Below are 10,147 nucleotides of genomic sequence, written 5' to 3'. Positions count from 1 at the left end.
GGAATGCAAAGTAAGCAGCTTTATCTTAAGAACTTATTCCCAGTTTCACTGTCTTCTGACTGGACCCTAACTGCTGAAAGGTCTTATTTCTCTTTTCTAGATGCCATTGTCAGGTTTTGTTTTGTTTTTTGTTTTTGTTTTTTTTTTGCTTTTTTCTTTTTCTACTTGTTTTCCTTACCTCTTTTAATTTGCTTTATAGGTTTACTGTTTAAATAACAAGAAAGTCTGTCTTTTCCACCATCTTCATTCAGGGACTTGCTAGCTTGAGGAAAGTCTGTCTTTTCACCATCCTTTCATTCTCTATTGTTTTCAGCCAAACTGTTACATCTGTGCTCATTCAAGAACTTACCAACTTGGTTGATACGTTGTGGCTCCTGTCTTGAGTAAATAATTGTATGATTATTTGGATTCCTGATGAATTTAGAGCTAGTATTACTTAGCTGTGGGATTTACTTTAAATAAACTAATATAATTGAGATTGTACACGAGCGAGCTGGATGATTACTTAAAATTTTATAACTACCATTTTCTGAGTTTGTGCCAGACCTTGTGCTGGCAGTTTAATGCTTATTACAGTTCAGCTAGTAAATTGTGGTTAAGAAAAAGTTAAGGAACACGTCTAAGGTCACATAGCAGAAGTGGGATTCCGACTCCTAAACCTATTCTCTGTCTGTCTTTTCCTTACATTAGGTTATGGAGGATCCACAAACAGCTTCACTAATTACTTCTTTCTGATTTCAGTCATTAAATATAAATTTTTTTCCCATAATTTTCAGAGTGCCTCCTCAAAATTCTGGGGTTACCTTAAAGTCATCCCCAAGGAGTTAAAACACAGACTCACCTGTATTTTTTAGATGAAGACAGTGGAAACATGGACTGGTTATAACTTGAGTATTTGTTAGTGCTTTTAAGTCTTAGCTATTGATTGAATGCCGCATACAATGTCCAAAAGGATAGTATCAATACTTCTGCCTCTTTTTCTATTTTTTAAAAAGTTGAAATATGTGAGGCTGACTGAAAAGTAACATAAATCAAATTTGCCTAAGTCTTAGTGGCAAATGATAGAATTTTCTTACTCTATTCTCTTCTGCTCAATTCCTACAGTCAAGATCTAGAATGTAGATTAGTGTGGTCAGCCAAGTTTAGCAAGCGCCAGATGTAAATCAATTTTTAAAAAACATTTTTTTCATCATTATAAAATTAATGGAGATTAAGATGTATGTAGTTTTACATCTGATCTTTTCTTCTAACAGAATAAAATATGAACATATTTTCATGTCATTAAATAGTACTTAAAAATGTTTTTTCAGAAGACTATTTCATGGATCCAATGTAATATATTTAATTAAAAAAATTTTTTTTTTACTGTTGTTGAACATTTAGATTGTTTTTTTCCAAACTATAAAGGCACAGTGATAAACACTCTGGCACATAAAATCTTTGTTCTCATTTCTGATTATTTTCTTAAGATTAAGTTTTGAAATCATACTGTGTGAACATTTCTTAATGTACAATTTCAGCAACGTATACTTTTTCATATTTTTTTCTTGGACAGTGATGTTCTTGAGGATCAGGGGCTGTTCTTTATGTATGAGCAGATGAGAAGTTGTGCTGCTGTAGCTAACACCTCCCCTCTGAGTTGCTTCTACCTGCGGTGACTATGGTTACTCAGTTTCTCAAGAAAGGGAGGAACAAAAACCTTAGGAATTCTCTTGAAGGAGTAGATGCAAGTAATACAATTTACTAAATTATTAAGGGGCTCGGTTATTGAAACCCAGTCTGAACTTTATAATCCCACATGATAATACTTTTTCCATTTAATTAAAAAATTTAATAAGCTTTTCTTTCTTACCTGTAGGAAAAAAAAATCCTATTATATGTAGAAACATCTTATTGAAGTTGTTTTAACATGCAGTTGTGGGGAGTAAACCATGTTTCAGATCACTATGCCCTCCACTTTACTTACTTTGCTGTTAAATGAACAATTCTATGTAGCAAATGTGCATTTAGTTATAACATTATTATAAAATTGTAGTATATCATGTAGCTCTGGAAGTGGAAATTTAAATCCTAGAAGGTAGTATTTGGAGAAAATTACTAATTAGAACTGCCACGTGTTAATAGAACAATTTCACTGTGGTTCATTGAGCACTGTTTCTCAGAATTTGTTCCAACTATCATCTGAAAGGAGTTTTGTCACTTGCCGAATGCAACAACACAAACAAGGAAGTGCGTGTTTGAAATAACTACAAAATTAAAAAAATAAAATAAACGAATACATAAGCCTTAAAATATCAGTTTGTAATATTTAAAAATTTAAAAAAACTTTTATGTCATATTTTAGTAGAGTTATAGCAAAAGGAAAAGTACTTAATGATAACACTGTTTTGAAGCTGTTACAAAGATAGATGCAGTAGGTGATGTGTTTCTTTGATTTGACTTTGTAAAGGAAATAATTTAGAATATACTAGGTGAGCTTGTCGTTTAAATGAGATATGAGAAAAGTCTGTTCATTGTAATAGTGTAGTGCTCTTATAGAATGGCCATTTATGAATGAGTTTTATAGTTTATATGCAAGTGGGTATATGTAAATGAGGGACTGGCTTTACTTTCTCTTTTAAGTCAAACAGGGTCTAGAAAATGATATAGAAATGGAGGTTAGCAGAATTTCGTTCTGCGTCTGCTACCATGTATGATCTGCATGTCTTAATCTTCATGCCTGTTTCATTCTCACCCAAATAGATGACAATCCCTACCCTTTCTATCATAAATGACTATTTTGAGGTTTAGATAATATTACAGATGTAAAAGTATGTATTTTGAAAAAGTTTAAAATCTTACAAATAAGAGGTTTTAATTTTTATTAAGCCTTTTTCTTCAGTTCTCTGTTTAAACAGCTGTACTGCTGGGATATAGAATTAACACCACTGAAATTCCTTTCTTTCATTTTCTATCCAGCCTTGACCTTTTCAGTTCACAATCAGTCAGTCTTTCTTTTTTATTGGTTCCTTCATCCTCCTAGAAGTACTAACAGTATTAACTCCTACTGTTTAACAGGTTCAGGTAGAAAATAGCATTTGTGTTAAATGGCTGCATATAATAATTTAGGGGTATATACTGTATACACCGAGTAATTTATAGTACAAAACATTCTGCAAACAACTTAATTAATTGTGGCATTTATACTTGATAATTAATTTAAATAATTATAACTCTACTGAAAGTACACTGTCTTGATATCAGTTTACTTTAATACTGTCATCTCATTACTACAACGCCTCTGCCTATTAGACTAGGCCCATTTGCCAGTGCTGTGGTGTTTAAATTTTAGTGGAGAAAGTAAGGTAACTTATTATTGAATGAGCACACCTAAGAGCCTTGGATCTAGCTTAATTTTTGAGGTTAAAAAAATAACAACAGATGCGATAAAGTAGCACTTGGGAATCTTAGGTTATAGAAGTACAGATCTCTGTCTTGAGGATAAGATGTCACTCAACTGTGGCCTCATAATATCATGCTTGGGGATTTTAACATGCCTTATTTTAATTAATTTCATGCTTCGATGTTATTTTGTTTTAGGGTCATCTTTTAAGCATGCAGCTGAACTTGGCTTTTTCAATTTGAGAGTATCTTTAACAGGTGAGTTAATCTATGTTCATTATGATTACTGATATATTTAGACTTATTTCTACCACCTTGTTTATTCTTTCTATTTATAGTGCTTGCCAGTTCCTTTTGTGCCTTCTTTTGGATTGTTTTCTTTATTCTGTGTTTTCCTCAGCAAGTTTGAAAATTAGTTATTAAATATCTATCCTTTTGGTGTTTGTCTTAAGTATTTTTATTGAGGATATAATTTACATTCAGTAAAATTCATGTTCTTTTTTGTATATGGTTCTATGAGTTTTGACAAACATTAGTCACATCATCGCTGCCACCTGTTTCTATAGTGTTGCCTTTTCCATAATGCCATCTTGGACTTATACAGTGTTTGTCTGGCTTCTTTTACTTAGCTCGCTGCATTTAACATTTGTCTTAGTCTATTTGGGCTATTGTGACAAAATAGCATAAACTGGGTGGTTGATAAACAACAGAGATTTATTTCTTTGGAGACTGGGAAGTCCAAGGTCAAGGTGATGGCAGATTTAGTGGGTGTCTGATGAGAACATGCTTCTTTGTTCTTAGATGACAGTCTTTTTACAGTAACCTCCCATGGCAGAAGGGGTAAGTAGCTGTGTGGAGACGTCTCTACTGTTTATTTATTTTTTTGTTATTGGGTTGTAAGTTTTTTTTAAATTAATATCTTTTCAAAATTCTGACTTTATTTTTATTTATTTATTTATTGATTTATTTTGGCCATGCTGCATGGCATGTGGGATCTTAGTTCCCCAACCAGGGATCGAACCCATGCTCCCTGTAGTGGAAGCCCAGAGTCTTAACCACTGGACTGCCAGGGAGGTCCCATGAGGGCTTCATTCTCATAATGTAAACACTTCGCAAAGGCCCCACCTTCTAATACCATCACATTGGGCATTAGGATTTCAACATATGAATTTTCTGAGTGATACCATCTGTAGCAATATTCATCCATGTTATTGCATCTATTAGTTTATTCCTTTTTATTACTGAATAGTATCCCATTGTAATGATGTACAGCAATTTGTTAATCCATTCACCAGTTGAAGGACATGTGGGTTCTTTCTAGTTTTTTGGTGATTATGAAAAAAGGTGCTATAAATGTTCACATAGAGATTTTTAATGAGTATACGTTTTCATTTCTCTTGAGTAAATACCTAGTAATGCTGGGTTGTATGGTGAGTTTAACTTTGTAAGAAAATGCTAAACTGTTTTTCTTCCTAAGAAACTGCTAAACTGTTTTTTAAAGTGGCTGTGTCATTTTGCTTTCCCACCAGCAATGTATGAGAATTCCAGTAGTTGGTATTGTCAGTTATTTTTTATTTTAGCTATGCTAATAGATGTATAATATCACACTGTGGTTTCAGTTTTGCATTTCCGTAATGTCTTACTCGTTATCTGCATATCTTTTGGTGAAATGTCTATTCAAATCTTTTGTTCCTTTTAAAATTAGTTTGTTTTCCTATTGAATTTTAGAATTCTTTATATAGTCTGGATATAAGTCTTTTGTCAATTTTGTATTTCTCCCAGTCTGTGGCTTGTCTTTGTGTGTGTTTGGCTTGTCTTTATACTCTTAACAGTGTCTTTCACAGAGCAGAATTTTAAAATTTTGGTGAAGCTCAGTTTATTAATTTCTTTCTTTTATGGATTATGCTTCTGGTGTTTTATCTAAGAACACTGTTAAGAAACCAAGGTCACAAAGATTTTTCTCCTAACTTTTCTTCCCCTTTAAAATAAATTGAGGTATAATTGACATATAACCTTTTAGTTTCAGGTATACAACATAATAATTTGATATTTGTATACGTTGCAAAATGATCACCACAGTAAATCCAGTTAACATCCATCACCACACTTAGTTACAAAAAAATTTTTTTTCTTGTGATGAGAACTTTTAAGATCTACTCTCTTAGCAACTTTTAGATATGCAATATAGTATTTTAACTACAGTGACCATGCTGTACATTACATTTCCATGACTTACTGATTTTATAACTGGAAGTTTGTACCTTGTGACCCCCTGCACCCATTTTGCCCACCCCCACCCCTTACCTCTTGCAGCTACCAATCTGTTCTCTCTTATCTATGAGCTTGGTTTTTTTTTGGTTGAGGTTCATAGTTTTGCATATGGATGTCCAGTTGTTTTAGCATCATTTGTTCAAAAGACTATCCTGTTTCCTTTGAAATGCCTTTGCAAAATCAATTGACTATATATGAATGGGTCTATTTTCTAGGCTGTCTTCTCTTCCCTTTGACTGATATGTTAATCCTTTTGCCAATACTTCACTGTCTTGATTACTGTAGTTTATACTAAGTCTTGAACTCAGTGTGAGTCTCCAACTTTTTTTTTCCTGAAATTACCTTGGCTATTCTAGTTTCTTTGCCTTTCCATGTAAATCTTAGAATCAGCTTTCCATTCTTTAAAAAAAAAAAAAAGAATGCTGGGATTTTGAATGGAATTGCATTGAATCTATATATCTGTTTGGGGAGAATTGAAACTTGATCATAGAGTCTTCAACACAGCATATCTCTTCATTTGTCTAGGTTGTCTTTGATTTCTTTCAACAGTAGTTTGTAGTTTTCAGCATATACATCCTGCACATATTTTGTTAGATTTAAGTTTTGAGGGCTACTGTAAATTGTACTCTTTGTTCATTGCTCGTACAGTCAAGTCTCATTATTCCTGGTAGTTATGTTCTATATAAAGTCCCTGTGAACACTGAGTTAGGGAATACTGAACTGTTGTTCCTAGGGGAATGACAAGGTTAGGTGCCTGTGAGCCTCTGGTCATGACATTTTCACCAACTGATTAGTACATAACCTTGTTTTATTTGTGTTTCTGTTTAAAGACACTTTATTCACTATATGTTGTTGATTCATTAACTGAACTTGTGACCAGTGGCACTATAACTAATGCCTGAATGAAGCTTAATCTAACACACAGATTTTACATATGACACATCTCACACAGTTTTCTTATGCTTTGGAACACTAGACAGCGCTTCAGCAGTATGCTACGGGGCTGTTTTAAATAGTGAAATCATCAACAAAAAGCACAAAAGTGTGAAAATGTGGCACTAAATAGAGCACAAAAAAGATACTTGCATCTTGCTAACTCATTTATCAGGTGATATAGCTTCTTTGTACATTCTTTGGCATTTTTTCATAAACATTCATGTCATCTGCAAATAGAGGTAATTTTATTTTATCCTGTTTTTCCTCCTCTACTTCCCTCTTGATTTTTCTCTCTTTCTAAAAAATTATGGTAAAAAGCATATAACATAAATTTACCCTCTTAACAGTTTTGAAGTGTATATTATGTATCTTCCTGATGTGGGATAGGGATGCCACAGTCTTAAATGTCTTAAAGAATCGTCTAATCAATCTTGTTTTTAGAGTACCCTTTACTTCCAGGCATACTTAATATTGCCTTTTGTGGGTTCTGGGTTTTTATATCAGCCATTCTTAATGCCACCTTAGAATTCACCTTTCTAGTGTCTGCTAAATCATGTACTAGTCTGTTTGCTTTCCAGTTTCCAAAATTTGTTGCCATTGTTTCTTCTCCCATTTTCTTTGTTCTTAGAATTTTATGGCTTTTTAAAAATCTATTATCTGAGTTTTGCGGGGATTTTCAATCTTTCATTTTTGCCCTTAAACACATAATTTTTATATTTTTCTTATAAAATAGTAAACAGAATCTCTATTATCCTCCTTGACAAAACATAATACCTTAACTTCCTTCTGAATTCTTTTTGTATTTTCTACATTTTTGTTACCTCAAATTTTAGATCCAGCTTGTTGAATCTTAAGATTTAAAAAAAACAAAGATTTTTTTTCTTTGTCCTTGATGTTTTACAGTTTACCATGCTATGTTTACAGGTGGATTTTTACACATGTTGCTTAGCAGTATTGAGCTTTTACACCCTGCAGAATCGTATCTTTCTTGAATTTTAGAAAAATTTCAACCATTCTTTATTTTTCTATTATGAAAAAATTTCACTTTTATTTATATATTTTTTCTAGTTTTATGGAGAAATAATTGGCATACATCACCATATAAGTTTAAGGTGTATAGCATTTACATATACTCTGAAATGATTACCACAACAGATTAAGCTAGCATCCATCATCTCATATAGATAAAAAGGTAATTGGGCTTCCCCAGTGGTGCAGTGGTTAAGAATCCACCTACCAATGCAGGGGACATGGGTTCGAGCCCCGGTCCGGGAAGATCCCACATGCCACGGAGCAACTAGGCCCGTGTGCCACAACTACTGAGCCTGCGCTCTAGAGCCCGCGAGCCACAACTTCTGAGCCCATGTGCCACAACTACTGAAGCCCATGCACCCAGCGCCTGTGCTCCAAAACAAGAGAAGCCACTGCGATGAGAAGCCCATGCACTGCAAGGAAGAGCAGCCACCGCTCACTGCAACTAGAGAAGGCCTGCGGGCAGCAACAAAGACCCAACACAGCCAAAAAAAAAAAGAAAAAGAAAAAGAAAAAATAAATTCTCCTTGTGATGAGAACTCTTAGGATCTACTCTCTTAACAACTTTCGTATATATCAAACAGCAATGTTAACTACAGTCATCATGTTGTGCATTACATCCCTATTACTTGTTTATCTTATAATTGGAAATTTGTTCCTTTTGACCATCTTTAACCATTATCTTAAAAAAAAACAAAACTGTTTCCTTCACCTCTCCTGTTTTCTTCTGAAACTGTGATGACTTCAGTGTAGAAGCCTGTTTTCCCTACTTAGCTTTTTTTCCCCTTTGCTTAATTTCTTAAATCTTCATACTCTGTTCTATGTAATTTCCAAAGTGTAAGTTTTTTCTTCATTTGTTTTTAGGCTTTTGTTTATCCCATCTACTGAGTTTTAAATTTCTGAGGCTGTTTCCCATTTCCAAGATGTCCAATTGATACTTTTCATAAATGCCTGTTACTGTTTAATTATCTTCTATTCTTCTTTAAGGATTAGTCCTACTTTTAAAGTGTATTTAGTATGCTCAAAGACATTTAAAAAATATTTAAGATTCTTTTAAAAATATTTAAGATTCTTCATTTAAAAACAGATTTCTCTAGGTATAAATTATCCTGTTTGTTGTGTCTGCTGATGTGGCTTATGGTGGTGATTTTCCTTAAATATGTTATAATTTTGGTTTGGGAGCTCATGTTGGATAGAGGTTTTTCCCATGTGTGTTTTTCCCTTTTGTGTTTTTTTGGAGTTGCTTCAACCTGACCCTCTGGCTGGCATAGCTCTAGATCAGCTGTGTCATTAGAGACTTGGGTTTTTATGTGAATAGCCTAGTTCTGGACCATGCTATATGTACTATACAAGTTATGTAGGCCTCATTTCCATTCTTAGGTTATCTCTCTTTCCTCCATAGGCCATAGGTAGGTATTGAGTGGAAGATTTTTTTGGCCCAGTTCTAGCAAGTAGTCTGTTTTGGTCTTCTGACCTATAATTGGCACACTGGACCCTTAAACTTAAAGCCTTGGAGCTTTAGCCTGAAGTCTCCTTTTCCTGGCGGCTTTAAATCAGCACTAAAACTCTAGGTTTCTCCTCTGTTCCTAGCCCACAAGACTTTTTAAAAAATTAATTAATTATTTTTTATTTTTGGCTGCGTTGGTTCTTTGTTGTTGTGTGTGGGCTTTTCTCTAGTGTGGCGAGCGGGGGCTACTCTTCGCTGAGGTACACGGGCTTCTCATTGCGGTGGCTTCTCTTGTTGTGGAGCATGGGCTCTAGGCACGTGGGCTTCAGTAGTTGTGGCACGCGGGCTCAGTAGTTGGGGCTCGCAGTCTCTAGAGCACAGGCTCAGCAGTCATGGCCCACGGGCTTAGTTGCTCCATGGCATGTGGGATCTTCCCGGACCAGGGCTCAAACCTGTGCCCCCTGCATTGGCAGGCAGAGTCTTAACCACTGTGCCACCAGGGAAACCCTGGCCCACAAGATTTTACTCTTTGTTATTGAGTGTAGCTATGTATTTAAAGTTTTATCTAGTTTCTTGTATATCCTTCTAGAGGTCCTTTATGTATAAAGTAAATAAGAATGTGCTTATTTTCCTTTCTTTTGTACACAAAAGTTAGCACACTGTGTTTTGCTTTTTTTAGCCAGAAGGTAGAAAATATTTCCATTTGATAAATCAGAGGACTCATGTAGAGATTGTTGGTTTCTTTGTTAAAGAGACATGCCAATTTGACTCTGCATGGTTTATTTTTATCACTATGGGCAGGGACCTCTCCTACCTTTGAATTTTTACATTGTTTTTCACATGTAATTTAAAAATTATATATCTGTACTTTCAATTATTTTCTTCAGTGAAAGAGTCATCAGTTTGGTAGTTATGACCTTCTTAATTCCTCCTTTAAAATGTTATTCTTGTATTCCTCACAACAACTAACTCTTTCTTTAAATTTTAACCATTTGTTAAATTAATAATGTGACCACTTGTTTAGGGTCACAGAGTTTGTAAGTGAAAGATAATTTGGCATCACACTTGCACTCTGAACCG

At 34.3% G+C, this 10,147-nt stretch overlaps 1 protein-coding gene across 2 annotated transcripts in view; it reads left to right on the top strand.

Annotated features, from left to right (window-relative positions):
* Nucleotides 1-10,147, top strand: part of RMI1 (RecQ mediated genome instability 1) — a 16,340-nt gene that overhangs the window by 1,592 nt on the left and 4,601 nt on the right. Inside the window, exon 2 of one of the 2 annotated variants that reach the window (XM_007467430.1) lies at nucleotides 3,580-3,639. The exons of the other annotated variant lie outside the window; for it this stretch is intronic. The gene's annotated coding sequence lies outside the window, so the exon portion shown is untranslated. The remainder of the gene's footprint in view (nucleotides 1-3,579; nucleotides 3,640-10,147) is intronic. 2 annotated transcript variants of the gene reach the window in all.

The sequence above is a fragment of the Lipotes vexillifer genome, unplaced genomic scaffold, assembly GCF_000442215.2.
Source record: "Lipotes vexillifer unplaced genomic scaffold, Lipotes_vexillifer_v1.1 scaffold917, whole genome shotgun sequence".
In the NCBI taxonomy this organism is placed as follows: domain Eukaryota; kingdom Metazoa; phylum Chordata; class Mammalia; order Artiodactyla; family Lipotidae; genus Lipotes; species Lipotes vexillifer.
The sequence above is the reverse complement of the archived record's forward strand: the minus strand, read 5'-3'. Positions and strand labels throughout refer to the sequence as shown.